Source organism: Esox lucius, chromosome 24 (assembly GCF_011004845.1).
Source record: "Esox lucius isolate fEsoLuc1 chromosome 24, fEsoLuc1.pri, whole genome shotgun sequence".
Classification (NCBI taxonomy): domain Eukaryota; kingdom Metazoa; phylum Chordata; class Actinopteri; order Esociformes; family Esocidae; genus Esox; species Esox lucius.
Window position 1 is genome coordinate 22,501,124 of NC_047592.1, and position 16,474 is coordinate 22,517,597.

The 16,474-nt window shown below is 41.6% G+C and overlaps 1 protein-coding gene across 1 annotated transcript in view; it reads left to right on the top strand.

Moving 5' to 3' along the window:
• Positions 1-1,191: 1,191 nt before the first annotated feature.
• LOC105009357 (proliferation and apoptosis adaptor protein 15) overlaps positions 1,192-16,474 on the top strand; it is a 35,924-nt gene continuing 20,641 nt past the window's right edge. The window contains exon 1 of the mRNA XM_010868772.5: positions 1,192-1,590. The gene's annotated coding sequence lies outside the window, so the exon portion shown is untranslated. The remainder of the gene's footprint in view (positions 1,591-16,474) is intronic.

Sequence of the window (16,474 nt, forward strand, 5' to 3'; positions counted from 1 at the left end):
GATGTGCAATTAATGCAAATGCACTACATGACAATTCGAAATGTGCAATTAAGGCAATAGAGAAGGGCAGAAAATGTACAAGTATTAAGTATAATGTATGTACAATTGGGATAAATAGTTGTAGGGGTACAAGAGGCAATTCAATAGAACAATGCATTCTGAATTAGCAATCGATTCAAATTGAAGGAGTAGGGTAGCATGTGCAACTGAAATACAAGGATAGCAGGTTTGAGGTTCCTGAGGTAGACATGTGTGTAACAGTAGAAAATGCAAGTACAGTGGCAGTTCTAAATGTGCAATAAAAGCAAGTTTAAGGTGCAAGTCGGAATGTGAAAATGTAATACAGGAATAGCAGCAATACACGTACATGTGGACAACAGAAAACTTCCAGGCGCATTACTTATACCACTGCTACCAGCCAATCAGCATTCAGAATTCAAAGCAACGGATTATAAATATGGATAAATAGCTAAGTACATCAGTGATCAGCAGCTCACAATTTGTTTTCTAATGAGTGATAATTGTCGAGTTTGTGTATTTTCTCATTTTCTCCAGTCATTTAAAGTAGATAACTGAAAAGAATTAAAGCCAGATGAAGTGTCTACATTAAGAATGTAACAAGGTATCTACCAGAGCGCAAATTACCACTGGGAAGGCAGACATTGAGCGAGCTGAGGTAAATATACCTAGGACATGAATATAAAATGGCAATTTAATATTAACTAGGCCTATAGGCTAACCGCGTCCCTTTGTTAATTGCCTATCTGGAGGCATGTGGCTTGTCTTGCGAGAGAACAGTATAATAAAATCAGTTTTTAGCGTGTTAGACAAACCCGTGCATAGCTCCTACTCCCTAAATCTAGATAATTCCATGTCATCTCAGCTCGAGCTGCTGGCTATCATCCCGCGCTTCCGATCATACACTGCATGGTAGAAGAAAGTTTGAGAAAGAGGAGAAAGAGCTGGGGGGAATTGTGTCAGGGAGGGGGAATGGAGGAAGGGAAGTAAAGAAAGGGAGGTGGGATTTGCAAACCGGATAACGCGGTGACATCAGCTTGGAAAAATGTGTGTGCGCGAGTGTCTGCGAATCAACGGAATCAGAACAGGAACCAGGAGAGAATGAGAGAGAGAGCGCGCTAGCGAGGGGGAGAGAGAGAGAGAGAGAGAGAGAGAGAGAGTGAGAGAGAGAGAGAGAGAGAGAGAGAAGAAAAGGCGTTTCCATCCACAAACCGGCGAGACCGTTCATCCATCAGACAACCGGACGGACGGATCGAACTTGACTGAACAAAAAAAACAACGCACTTATCCACATAAACATATTTTGGAATTGCTTTTGTATTTCGCTTTTATATGTTTATAAAAACAAATCTATTCTTTGACGGCGACCAACAACATCCTAAACCCCACAACATTCTGGATAGTGGAGCTGACAGAGGACGAGGACTTTACAGCCAGATTATCTGCGCGTCAAACACACATAGCCTAAATCACACTTTGATAACGTTTTGTGGTAGAGAGAAGTGCCCACTTCCTCTTACACACACCATTGAGCATCTCTCTCTTCGCTGACTCATAGCAACACAGTCCAGGGTAAGTTAGCAACTCATCTTTGCTTCGTATTCGCAGGCTACAGCCAGTGCTAGCTATAATTATATATTGTTTGCATTGAATGAGGGTGTCATTTTTACTTGTGGGATTTTGACATTATTCAATAATGATTCCAACTGATGTAGGCTATTTCGAACCATCCGTCTGCAGTCCCTTATAAATAACAATAACCCGCGATAAATTATAATGTTTTCATGTATCCAAAACTTGACACGATTGACTGTAGTTATGTGTTTTTATTGTCTGGGACGTTAAACCATCTCTCAACAAGTGAACAATGCCGGTATTTTTCTTCAATGATGAGGAGATCGTTACTCGGAAGCAAACTGATTTAGGCCAAATGAACCGATCGCGTTAAAGGAGACTGTCCTGTTCTCTCCGGACCATTTAATATACCTAGTCGACTTCGTTGTCTGGTGATATTGTGTAGGCTGCCACTCCTGCTTTTAACGGTGACTAAATTAATTACTTGTTTTATTATACGCTGAGTGGCAACACGGATTTCATCTGGAACATTCTGTGATGTATTATTTAAAAAAATGAAGAAATGGTTCCTATTGCTAATATCGACGATTATATTCGTTATCGATCTAACAACCTGTGACCCAGTTAGTGTGAGTGTGTAAATTGGGGTTCACCATGCCTCGTGACTGTATGAATGAAGGAGGAAGATACAGGATCATCCTTGATCCCGAACGATGTGCGAGTCCAGCATCTACATGAATGAATGTCTCCACGAGTGAACAACTGGGGGAAAAAGAGAAAATCCCTGCTCTGCTAATTAATAAGAAGGTCAATGATTGAAACAGTAATAGTGTTGCCAACACTGTGTTATGATACAGTAATAAGATGGTAACAACAACGTGATTCAGTTTGGGATTTTTTTAATTAACAAATTAAACCTTTGAACCTCTCATTTTGCATTGGATGTGTAATAAATGTGTCATTATATGCTCATGATCTATAAATATAATCACTATCATACCTCAGTTATCCATGAAATTCCAAGTTTGAAAGCGAGTGGTTTAAATGACATTAGAAACAAAATGGGCACATACATGGTTTACAACCAGTGGCCAAAAAATGTGGACCGCTTCTTGAATGCGTTCCTAATGTGTTCTTAATGCGTTCTTAATGTGTTATCATCCTTAAAAGCATTATTCATTGGTAATTTCATCATCAATTCCTTAAGGTTTAGGTACAGTGGGCACACTAGTCTCCAGCCGTGGAGTGTGTTGTGTAGTGCTGATCTAGAATCAGTTTGGCTTTTAATAAATACCATTACAATTACATGGGGGGAACTGATCCTGGATAAGTGCTTGATGGAAATACATAAGGCCCTTATGATTCAGTGATCCCTGTTGACCCATTCTAAATTTGAATTAATGAAGCATGGTGGAATTTACTGTAAATATTGGTAGGCAATGACAGCTGTCATTGCCTTTCCTGTCACAGGATAAGTACCATTCCAAAAAGTATGCTTTCTCAGGCCACCAGATTTGTCTGCACACAGTTGTAAACATTGTGTCCAGACACACCTATCTGTTGTGTTGACTGTATCATTTTTATAATGTCAAATATGTTGCACATATTTATAAACCAGTGACATTCAAAAGAGTAGCCAACTGGGCAATATTTCTATGCAGTTGCTATGTAGGGGGATTTAACAACAACACTTTTGTAACGGATCAGTTGTTTTTGTGTTTCAGGGTTTTAAAGAGTTTGCCTTCCCAAACCCCTTTTGTGTTGACTCAGAGACTGCTGAAAATACTAAACCACAAACATTCCCACAGACACAGGCAGGAAGGAGCCAAGGGGGAAGCACATTTCTGCTGCACTGACCAGTTTTGTCCACTAAGCAGAAAACACAGAAATCGATATATCAAATGAGAGGACCTTTTTAGACCGTCAGAGAGATTGAGAGACAGAAAAATGGAGAAAGAGAGCGAGACAGAGAAAGACGGAGAGTTAGAGAGCCAGAGGATCATTCTAACCAAATACCTGACTGAAACCCTGGGTCCAAAAAAATACACTATATTCTTCCTTGATTCACTGATGAGAACAGAACCTGACTTACTGCGACCTTTAAGTTGTGTCTCAATAAGTCAATTGGGGAATCCAGAATGCCTCACTCTTTAACCCTTTTAATGCCACAGTTATTGTTGCTGTCTAATATTATTTATCTACTGCTTTGTTTACGGTCTCTGGGAAGCTAACACATCCTGCTCTCTGTAGAGAAGACAATGTATGGAAGGGATCCACCCACTGTGTCCTAAGTTTCATTAGTGAGTTGTCAAAGGACTGTGTCAAATTAGAAAGAATCTCTGAATCTCTGGACTGGATTTTTTGTTGTTGTTGAAATCCTGGTCTTGGGCATTCAAACAAGGCCGTGGGGATCATTCAGAAGGGTGTGGCAAATTCTCACCTGCATCCGGGATGGACGGTTAGGGAGTCGAATTGTGCTGCCTTTGCTTGGGCACCCGGAAGCACAGTCATGGTTGTTGGCCAGGGAATGCAATCTCCTCCAAGTGCATATGTACCCGAGTAATGCCATGGTTGAGCAAGCCGTGTAATAAGGAGCACAGTGGCTTGTTGAGGCGTGCATTAGAGGACAGGTATCGATCTCAGACTTTTCTGAATCCGTTAGAGATGCCATGACGAAGCAAAGTCCATAATCGTGTAAATGACATCATGATATTGGGAACGGCGAAAAGAAGGCTAAAATTGGGGGAAGGGATAATACATATTTTAAACATGATTCATTCCGGAACAGATATGAACACACCCCCTAATTAATCCTTGTTAATTTTTATTCAGTTACAAACAAAACACACACACACACTCTCCTCATTCTCTCTCTCGCTCGTTCACAAGGTCAACCAAACACTGTCTGGCAGGGTGGTGATGCAGCGGAGAGAGGGGCTTAAGCCGGGTCGGCGCTCAGCACACAAAAAAAACAGATTTACCCATTACAGCAGTGGCAATGCTACAGGGACCTGGTTTAAAGTGGTGTACTACGCAGGGGTGCAGGGCGCCATTTGGGATCGGTGCATACCGTGTAGGCTACGTTGTTTCGGGATCAGAATGAAAATCCTCCTGGAATTGCGTGCACACACGTGCCCCCCCCCACCCCCCCCCCCACACACACACACACACACACACGTAATCTACTCTGCCTCCCAATGAAACGTCTCATTGGCCGTGATTTGATTTGATATGACTTGAGTCGATTTTGCTGCTGTGTTGGGAAGAGGGTGATTGAGTGCACAGACGGAGGTATAGTGTGTTTGTGTGTGTGTGTATGTGTGTGGCTTAAGTGACAGCATGGTGTGCCGTGCCAAGGGGCACCTCTAGCTCTATATCTGTATTCTGGTCTCCCTCTCTTTCTCTCTGTCGCCATCTCTCGCCCTCTCGCTAGAAATAAGCAGATTTTACACGTCTTGATTATGTTGATCTGTCTGTCAGCACTCCCTGTTGTGCTTTCCAAGCGCCCAACACATACATGTTCAGTCGTATCGGGTCGGTCCATCTGTTCGGCTTCTTTATGGTTCTGCCCGTCGCTCTGAGGCGGGCTCGCTGTCCTGTGTGTCGTGCCGAACCAGCCGTGAGTTGGCTGGTACAGTCTGCTGCTCTGTGACTACACCTGCACATGCAAATCCATTCTCACACATTACCCAAGCAGGGGGTCCAGTGTGGGCCTGTTGCTCGGCCTCCTCACCTGCTGCTTGAGTGGGACTGAGAGTGAGAGAGAGACAGAAAAGAGAGACAGAATAGAGAAAGATAGTTGTTGGAAGTAGGCGTTAGTTACCATGGCACTATTGATCTATCTGAACCTGGATGCTGTGTGTGTGTGTGTGTGTGTGTGTGTGTGCGTGCTGTGTGTGTGTGTGTGTGTGTGTGTGCGTGTGTGTGTGTATGTGTGTGAGAAGAGATATTGATTCCCCTAAAATGGACACAAACATACACACACACACACCACTCCCACACAGGGCCAGTACGATCCGAGCCTCCATCTATCTGTCCGTCTGTTTGAAAACCGAAATGCATTTCTCCGTATTTTTTCAATTATTTTTTGTCTGCGGCTTTCTCTTCCTTTTGCTTTGTCAGACAAAGATTAGTCATCAAACCCCATTCCTCCATCCATTCCTCCATCTTTGGAGGTCTGCATTATTTTGGTTCCTGCTTATTTTTACAATGACGTTACAAAAGAGTCCTTTTTTAGTTGGCCTGTTTTACATAAGCCTGGCAAAAATACAGGCCTAGCCTATAAAAAAGTTTTTTTTCCATCAATATTTGATCATAATTATTTAATTCTGAAGATGGGAAAAGAAGATGGTGATCAAATCAAAATACTCAATTGGGACTTATACTGTATCATACCATTATAATATAAACACATTGCACTGTTGTCTGCACAAGAAACCCCTCTGTAATGGTCACTCTAATACCAAGACATAGATTTTCTTCTCATCGTTTTCTCATTTTAGTATCCAAAGGCGTCGATACACATGTGTCTTGACTCCACAACTGGTATAATGTGTTGCAGCTATAGCATGTCCTCACAGAGAGGATACTCTTTCAGACCTCCTTAAGGGAAGTAGAAAAGCACACTCATTGGTATGAAATTGATGTTTTTCCCCTGAAGTGTGACCAGATTTGTTTCCTAGCTTAACGAAACATGATTTCATTCAACCATGGATTGTCTGATGAGTCCCTGCAGTCTTAGATAGTACCCACGCCCTCTGCACGACTAAACCTGGTTGAATCTGGAAAATCTAAGATTTAGAGTAGCCTCAGAAACATCTGGATAACATAACAGATTTATCATGGGACACGGCGAGAACTTATGGCTATGGGTAAGAGTGGCCGTAGCCCAAATGAATGTACATTTCATGGTCTGGTCTAAGTCTATCGAATCTTTACATTGGTTCCAGCCATGGTAACTTTTTGGTATATTTCAAAGCTTTTTATATATATAAGCTTTTTATATAGAGCCATCTCATGTAGGGAACCACAAGAGCGTCCTCACTGAAAAGACTTGCTGGTTTACTCTAAAGGCCCTTTTAGCTAATCACAAGGGCAAAGCAAATGTAAATGTTGATGCATTCTGAAAAGATTACACTATTTTTCTCATCAGTTACACACAATATCCCACCACTGCAAAAAGCATCTGACGATATGCAATGTATAAAACCATTTATGATTTCAGAGTTCCCGGGGAATCACTGACCAGCCCTTTGGTTTCAACCTGATTATCCATTTATTTTCATGTCAAACAAAACCAAACATAAAAAATCCTTATTTCTAGGATTCCAACAGTTCAGCCAAGGGCTTTAAACAGACCTTTTAACAGATCTATAAATGTGACTCTGGGTTGGAGTAAATATGGCAAGTCCAACTTCCATGTAATTGCCCACATCTCCCTCACTACCTGACAACTTGACCATTTCCCAAACTTTTGGTGGCACAGAAAGAAAGGAAAATTGATGTTTTCTCCAGGAGATTCTATTAGTAGACCTGATAGGCTGAATCCTTATCAATTTCAAACACTGCTAACACACATACACACAATTTTTCCTTCATGTCAGGCATGCAGGTGAACAGAAACTCAAGGCCTAATTTATGTATTTTTAGCCTTGAACTATAGAAAAGGAACAGAGACCTAGCACTATGTGTGTGAGTGTGTCTGTGTGATTGATTGTGTTTGTGTGTATATATGAGTGCATGTGTTGTTGTGACCTTGTGTTGTCCTTATGTAATGCGCTAGGGGATACCTTATACCTTATCCTATGGGCAATGCATTAGCTGCTAGTTCTTGTGTGAGATTGTTGTGTGTGTTTGTGTTTGGCATGGGGCATTGTGTGTTAGATAGAAAGGCTAACACACAATACCATCTCAATTAAACTACAAAGCAGCCCATGTTTAACGGGCAAAATCGTATTATGATAATGAATTACATTCGCTACAGAAGCACACGAACAAGTCTCACACTTGAATGAACGGACATGTGCACACAAAAAAACATATAAAAACAAATGTATACCTCCAGCTCTGGCCATGCATTGTTCACTGGTGTGGTGTCTTTGGCGTCCTTAGCAACAATTCTAAAGTAACACCATCGGCGATGACCGAAAACAAACATTCTGCCGATCTATCGGGTGTTTTCGAGTGTAGGCGTGTTTGTGTTGCTTTACCCCGCTATTCTGTAGCTAGACAAATATTGTCCTTTCTTGTAGCTGTTACGCTGTGTTGACAAACTGTTTTTGTCAAACTGTTTTTTTTTCATAAGCCAGTTATTACTATTGGTTTGAACACTGTGTGTAGAACAGCTGCTGTTTACTTGTTAAACTGGAAATACATTTAAAAAAATGGCTGTGAAATGCTGCAGAAGATAGAACAATACACACACACAGATACATATACACCCACACACAGATACACACACACACACACACACACATCGGAGGTTTGGGTCCGGATGTGGGCGTTATCAACACTGATAAAACGGTGCTGTAGTACTGTAATGCTTTGTTCACTGGGGCTGGCTGGCTTCCAGAATGTGTGCTTGCATATGTGTGTGTGTGTGTTTGTGCGCGGGCGGCCTGAAAGGAAAGACGAAACATAGAGGTGAGGAAATGCAACAGGATGTCATAACCTCGCCCTGAATGGCTCACTAGGGCACAGCGGACAAAATCCACATCCATAAACACCAGGGGAGTCGCAGTTTACACAGCCAAACCAGACGTATGTACAGATCCTTCAATCAGCGAAACAATGACCTATTTTGTGCTCGAAGCCCAGAGATCAGGTTAAGCACATCCATAATCACACGCACAGTTTACTTCAAATGAATGTGGGCCAAATTTCAGATTAAAGTCAAACAGATCAGTCTGAAAATAGCCCAGAGGCAGAATGGAAGGAAAATGGCCGACATTGTGTATCAGGGATTCATTTGGCTAAATGAATAAAGCATGTGGAGACGATACTGTTGACATGTCACACTGTTATCCCATGTTAAGGTCTCCCATTCTAACAGCCCTCATAATTGAAACCCTGGGAAGAGATGGGAAAACTTCTCCGGATAAAGAGGAAGAAACATAGAAGAGCATAAAAACACCTTCAGAAATGATGGAAGGAAAAATGGGTGATAAAGATTGCAAGTTTTGGTGGAGGGTTGGAGCTTTATGTGGGATGCCCCAATGGTTCCTAAATAAGCCTGCACCAGCTAAGTGTTAGAGTTTGTGTGTTGGAAGGGCCCACCTGTTAGTGAAGGTAACAGGATGGTTTTATCACTGACTCTGAGTCAGCTGCCATGTGTTGCATAACAACTGATATTTAGTTATTTACTGTAAGAACTGATCCCAGTTCAGTGAGCGTCACGGTTTCATACCAGCTGTTGTTTATGTAATGACATCCTGTATAATGTTCTGTACCCAACAGATTCAGGGTGACTTTTGGTTCTCAGCTCCTAATGGGTAACCAGATCCTGTCTACAACTGAGGCTGGGGCCAAGTGGGAAACTTCAGCTTTACCTTCCTTGTCAAAGCCAAGCAAGGAGAATCAAGTTAACATTTTAGTCTCCTTTGAGCAGTCTCAAGACTGAACGTTTACTGTAAATGTAAACTAGATGAGGTAAGGTCACCTAGCTTACCCCACTTTGACACTACACCGTGTTTATGCTAATGGCAAAGGGTGGCTGCCATGAAAGATGCCTTGAAGTATATCTTCCTTCTAATTTTGCCCCTTGGATAATGCCTGTTACTGTAGATGACTCATGTCTTTACCTTATGAAAAGATGAACTCCTATCTATCTCCCTCCCTCCATTTTCCCTCCATTTCCCCCCCTATTTTCCCTCCATTTTCCCACCATGCCCTCTAATGTCCCTCCTTGAAAGGATAAGCTGTAGGCTGAAATTGTCTGCTTTCCCCCAGCCATACAGATGGCTGCCTGGAGCCAAACTCATTTAAATTAAATCTGACCCTGGACCTGTTGCGTATAAAACATTATTCAGAATTGTTTGAGAGTGTCACATGTGTAAGATGTTATTTTGATCTTCCTTGATTGGTTTTGGCATCCCATGAAAGGAAGGTAAATCTTCTACGTTTAGGTTTCCCACTTGACCCAAATCTTACTTACAGACAGCAAGATCTGGTTACCCATTTGGTGCTGAGAACCAAAGTCACCCTGAATCTGTTGGGTACAGAACATTATACAGCATGTTTTTACCTAAACAGCAGCTGCTCTTAAACCATGACGCTCACTGAACTGGGATCAGTTCTTACAGTAAATAACTTGAAATCAGTTGTTATGCAACACATGGCAGCTGACTCAGAGTCAGTGTTAAAACCATCCTGTTACCTTCACTAACAGGTGGGCCCTTCCAACACACAAACTCTAACACTTAACTGGCGCAGCCCTAGAACCTCGCTAAACAACCATTCGGGAGTCCCAGAAAACTCTCCAACCCTCACCATTACTCGCTATTTTCACCAAAGGTTCCTTGTTTCCTCTTCATCCTGGGGGTTTTCATCCAATTTTTTGGAGTTTTGTCTTCATCCGGAAGCATTTTCCACTGTCTCTTCCCAGGGTTTCATTCTCTAGGGCAGAGTGGGAGGCTTTTGGTACTCTCATCACTAACAGGCATTAACAGTGTGACTTTTTAATGACACCACTAGCCTGCCTTGTTCTACTTCTGCTTTATTCATTTAGCTAAATGAATCCCTGACATACAACACTGCCCCTCCCCCCTCCCCCAATTATGCCGCTAGGCTATTTTCGGACTGATGTGTGTGACTATAATCAGGAGTTTGGCCCACATTCATTCGAAGTAGATTGTGTGTGTGTTACTGATGGGAATCTATTTTTACTTACTCTGATCTTTTCGACTCATTCAGTCAATAGAACAGATTTGTGGACTCATTTCATTTGAGTCATTATAGCCCAGAAACCGCAGGACCCCCTGCTGGCGACAGATGATAATAAAACTCAAAACAGTTGTGATTTTACAAACCCGTCATTCACACTTCACTCACCATAGGGGTCTTACAGGAGCTGTCATTTGTGACGGAGACTTGTTTAAGTGTGCTTTGAACAATGTAGATGTGGGCCCGCGGGTAGCGCAGTGGTTTAAGTCGCTGCCTTGTAGCACATCTGTTTGAGTTGTGGTCTGCAGGTTGTTTTTACGGTTGTGTTATTTGGACAGTGCCTGGGATCCAGCTGAGGGTGAGGCCAATTTAGCTTAGCATAGCACTGGGTGGATGGGTGAATGTCGGAGAGGCTAGCCCATCTTGTCACATTCTAGCGACTCGACTGACTATGAGCTCAGTCGTGGTTGGCCGGGAAATGCGTTCACCTCCAGCATGTGTGTGCCAGCCAAATTGCACTGGTTGGGGAAGCAGTGGGATAAGAAGCAGAACAGCTCGGCAAGATGTCCATAATAGTACGTGTCTTGATCTGTGACTCTGCTGCACCTGCTGCTTGGTTAAGTCATAATCCCTGAACTCATCTGTGTGGTATAAATCCCCACAGATATTACAAAAATCTAAGTAATATGGTGCGTTGTGTGTTTAAGTTCTGGGTCTCGTGTTAGAAATTGAGAGTCATGGTTTGCGAAGTTGGCAGCCTTGCAAATGAAACTCTCCAAAGCTCCAGGTCGTGTTCAAATACCAATTGCATGTCCATTATATGAGAAATTTAACAAAACATGTATTAAGTCATTATAAAGCATGACTAAACATAAAGGACAGTTTTTTACAACTTAATATTTTCCTTGCCCTGAAAATAGTCAGTGGGCCAAGAGAAACAGTATTCTATGGTGAAGTTTCCTCTAGTAATGGGGGCATGTAAGCATGTTCTATAAAAACAATTGAAATCAACAATACATTTGGTTTAATGTTTCTTAAAGGTAATTTGATATGGATATATCAAATTATGGATATAGTTAGCTTAAGTTTGCCATGTCTGTATAAAAAAAAACATGGATTACTGTTTCTTTTGGCCATTTGACTACTTTAAGTAAAACTTTTGAAATTGTCCTTTATCTAGATATTAGTAAATGGTTTATAACTACTTTTTTAAATGATTAATCAGTTATGAAACTAGAGTAATGAAACTATAAAGTAGTCCTTCAGTTGCTTTATTGTTTTTATTTATTATACAAAACTGCAACTAAATAGTGTATAGAGAATAAAGATATTAAGTTTCTTGTTGTTTAGCAAAAATGAAATAGGTTTCTCTAAAAATCTACTACTTTAATGACTTTCTTGGGTTTTAATTTAAAGTTATTAAAAACATTTTTTCTTGTGAGGTTAAGAATGTGTTTGGCTGGTCAAGATTGGAGGACACCAGGGGCAATTTTGCAAATGAAGGTGCATATGGTCTAGCAAAGACTCTGCTCTATTGGGTAAAGCAATGACAAAACAATGTTTGTTCACAAGTCTCTTGGAGCTTGGAGGCTAAAACCATTTGAGAGGGAAAAATTTTTTTTGGCACAACATTTTATTTTATATAAGAAATATACATTTGAGAAAGTATTTTGCATTAGTTATGCTGTTATGTGTGCATAGGCAGAGTGTGTGAGTGTGCAGTGATTGTTCTTAATGTAGTCATAGGACAAAGTTTAATGTGCTGTACTTGTAATTGGGTACTATTAACTAATTGGGATTGATGTGTGTGCGTACGTGGATTTTATGCTAAACAATGAATATATTAAGAACAATGTGTCTGCATGTTTGCATTTCGTTCATTGAGACCTCTGACTCTTGTGTGGTTTGTACTGTGTCGTAATGTGTAGGAGGCTCTGGTATTGTTTTTGTTTTAAAGATGCAGTCTGGGACATTTGGCAATAAAAAAGAAAAAAAAGTAAACCACCCATTTTAAGTTAGATGTATAGCATGTTTTTATATGTACATAATCTATACGTAAACCCACTATCATACCTCAGTAAGGCATGAAATACCCCATTTGAAAGCGACCATAAATCAGCACATGTATACTGAAATTCAACACTGCTGTTGTTTGCTCCTTGGGGTTTAAGGCCGGGTGTCTCTGTAAAAGCACTTTGTGACAACTGCTGTTGTAAAAAGGGCTTTATAAATACATTGGATTGATTGAAATTTGAGGTATACCTGACATGGTAGACAATTTCCAGGAACCTGTTTTGGCTCAGCAAAAAAAAAGTCACAGGCTGCATCTTTAAGCTGTTGACAGCAGGGTTGAAACGTTGTGTGGTTGTTTTCTTGGCAGTAGCACCCTACGACACTGGTGTCAGCCAAGCTATAGCACACTCTTCTTCCTTCTCTCACCCTCCTCTTTCTCTCCGCAAGTTATCTGGAGGTGGGCGATAAAATATGAAGAGAGAGAGAGAACGAAGGGGGAGTGTGCAAGAGACCAAGATCTGAAAGAGAGATAAATCAGTCTCCTTTAGTGGACAGGAGGAGGGCGAAAGGGAGCGAGAGAGGAGACGCACAAGAATAAATAAGTGTGAAGAGGTTGAGAGGTAGGTTGCTAGGGTGATAACATTAAAACAGAAGTAGGGGATGAAGAAAGCGTGGAGAGGGAGTTTGGAGGGAGCATGAGACGGGAGCGTCGGCCGGGAAGGACTGGGAGGAATTGAGGTGGAAAACCACCAAGGGAGAAAGGAAGACGGAAATATAAGGAAGAAGGGATCGTCATTTCATTTTAGAGCTGATAAAAAATGTGTATAAAATGTGAGAAATGGTCACTACTCTGTCGTTACACGTTAAAGACCCAATAGTCTCGAATTGTCATGTGCTCTAACCGCGCATTCTCTCTTTTGTCCTCCCCACATCCCTCTCAGTTAGTTCACTAGATAGGAAACCCAGGGTGCCATTTTGGATGGAGCCTTGGAGCTACCAGACATGACTGTTCTGGTTCACTTGATTTAAAAAGACCTGTCAAAATGTCAGTCTGTGCAGGAAAGAAGTTCTCCAACAGGGTGTGCCTCCTACCTGTTTCTCTGTCTCTCTCCACTGTCCGTCCATCCATGATGCCGTCATTAGCAGTAGAATAGGTGACTGTCGGGTCGTTTTGGGCATGTCCATCAATGTTTACAGTAGTGGTCACTTGTGTTATTTGCTTACAACAGATGACTTGCCGTGATGTTTGGCCAAAGGATGAGACAGAAGGGAGGAAAAGCAATAGAAGGAAAGACATGAGTAAATAGTTGTTGTTTTTTTTACATTTGATTCACAACAGGAAGATGACGCAGGTTTGGGATGGGCATCTTTTGTAATGATTGAAATCGTAAACACACAGACACACACATTGTCACATGCACACACATTGTCACATGCACACACATTGTCACAGACACACACATGGTCACATGCACACACATGGTCACAGGCACACACATTGTCACATGCACACACATTGTCACAGACACACACATGGTCACATGCACACACATGGTCACATGCACACACATTGTCACATGCACACACATGGTCACATGCACACACATTGTCACATGCACACACATTGTCACATGCACACACATTGTCACAGACACACACATGGTCACATGCACACACATGGTCACAGGCACACACATTGTCACATGCACACACATTGTCACATGCACACACATTGTCACAGACACACACATGGTCACAGACACACACATTGTCACAGACACACACATTGTCACATGCACACACATTGTCACAGGCACACACATGGTCACATGCACACACATTGTCACATGCACACACATGGTCACATGCACACACATTGTCACATGCACACACATTGTCACATGCACACACATTGTCACATGCACACACATTGTCACAGGCAGAAACGTCACTAATTAGCATGCTGGAAAAACATACTTGTCTCTCTACACACATTTCATTTTAACATTTCTCCTTCGCTATTTTTATCCTTTGCCTCTTTTCCGTTTGTCTTTTGCTCTCTCCCTTTCTCTCTCTCTCCCTTTCTCTCTCTCTCTCTCTCCATCTCCCTTTCTCTTTCACTGCACCCAGAGGTAGAAGGATATTTTTATCTTGCGCAACGCCGAGCCGCTAATGAAGCGTTAGAATACAAAAATGCATGTACATTTCCAGTATATTTCATGCTACACTAGTATAGCTGCACTCACATCCATGTCACCCTGCAGTATGTTCACAGTGACTGACACACACACACACACACACACCTTTTGCGTAATTGACAGAATGTAAGATAGAGATACAGTACTTAGCAATCTACTTCTCTGCTTCTCTAACACACATTCTGACACATTATTACTATGAGATTATCTCAGAATTGTTGTAGTAAATTGTGGGATAGAAGTCTTATTTATGGTGATTTGGGGATTCCTCCAGACTATCTCAATTTAAATGACGCGATACACTCTCATCGAGGACTGAGAGACAGAGATAAAGGGAATGGAGAGAGAGACACTGCAGGCAGTAACACAGTAACACTAGTCACACATCACCAACCCAGAGCAACTCGCTATACAGTACCCACATTCTGTCAGTATAAGGATGTGTGTTGCGGTAGCATCCACTCACATGCTTATTTGCTTTTGCTAACAGATTAGCTTTCTATTGGTGCTTTTGATTTGGCAGAGAAGATGTAGCTCCATACCAGTCCCCCACAATGCAGCTGAATGAGTATATCATTTCTGTATATATAAAAAGGTTACAGTGAATCCATCACACAAAACTCAATCTTTCAAACAAATTACATAACATTTATGAAAAAAACTGTGTTGCTCATCTGGTTTTTCTGCTCAAAATAGCACGTTTTTAATAGAAAAACAACATAATTGGATGTTTTAAGTCCCTATGAATGCTTAAACCACATCAGGAACACCTCTGAGCTCTAGAAGGTGTTGTTGTGGTGAACATGTGACGTGTTTGAAACAGGGACCCACTGGATCGATGGATTCATGATCCTCATGATGTTATCTGCTGCTAAGCAGTTGACCAGGTTCTCAAGGCTACTGTATGCCTGTTTCTATTTCCGCAAAAGCTCCATTTAAGTTTAAAAGTCTCTATAAGTACATAATTGAATTCAATAATATCACTATGACTATTTCCAGGCTACAGTCACTATTTTCACGCTAAGGGATTAGGGTGCCATTTTTGTATGGACGCTGATAATAAGGTGAAGCTCTTAACATTTACAACATTCAAAGCAGGCACAGTTTAAAAGAGGGAACAGAGAAGACAGTACACAAAGACAGTACCCAAATACAGTATGCAAATACAGACATACTGGCAAATGCCCATAGCAGATTAGATACATGGTGTAGATACGTTCCTGCCCACATTCAGCCGCATACACATGTTGGTGTGAAATAGCTCAAATGTTAACATGCAAACTAAGTAGGGACAGACATGCATATGCACTTCATTCATATTGAACACATACAAAATATATGCATGCCCACAACAAGGCTTGCCAAAAGATAAGAGAGGGAAAAGGAGAAAGACAGTGATAGGGTGAGACAGAAGGGAGACCGAAGAGAGACAAAGGATAGAGCGAGAGAGAGGCAGATTGGTGAACTGAAAGGATTTGTTGCCTTTAATACCGATGGTGAATCCAGCTGCTGTTTTTTCCTCTGCTGCCCTCGAAAACCTGTCCAGGAAGTGTTTCCATGGCGACGACAGGAAGCAAGCCGGTGCTGGTCACTCACAGCTGGGTTACTACGACAACCAAGCCCAATAAAACCTTTGAAAAGGCTATAAACACAAGGAAGGAAAGACGGAGAGAGACATAAAGAAAGAGAGAGATTGACAAATGAGTTGGAAAACACACAGATTTGATAGACAGTGAAACAGAGGGGGACACAAAAAGAGACAGTGGAATACAGAGGAACCGAAGGAGATA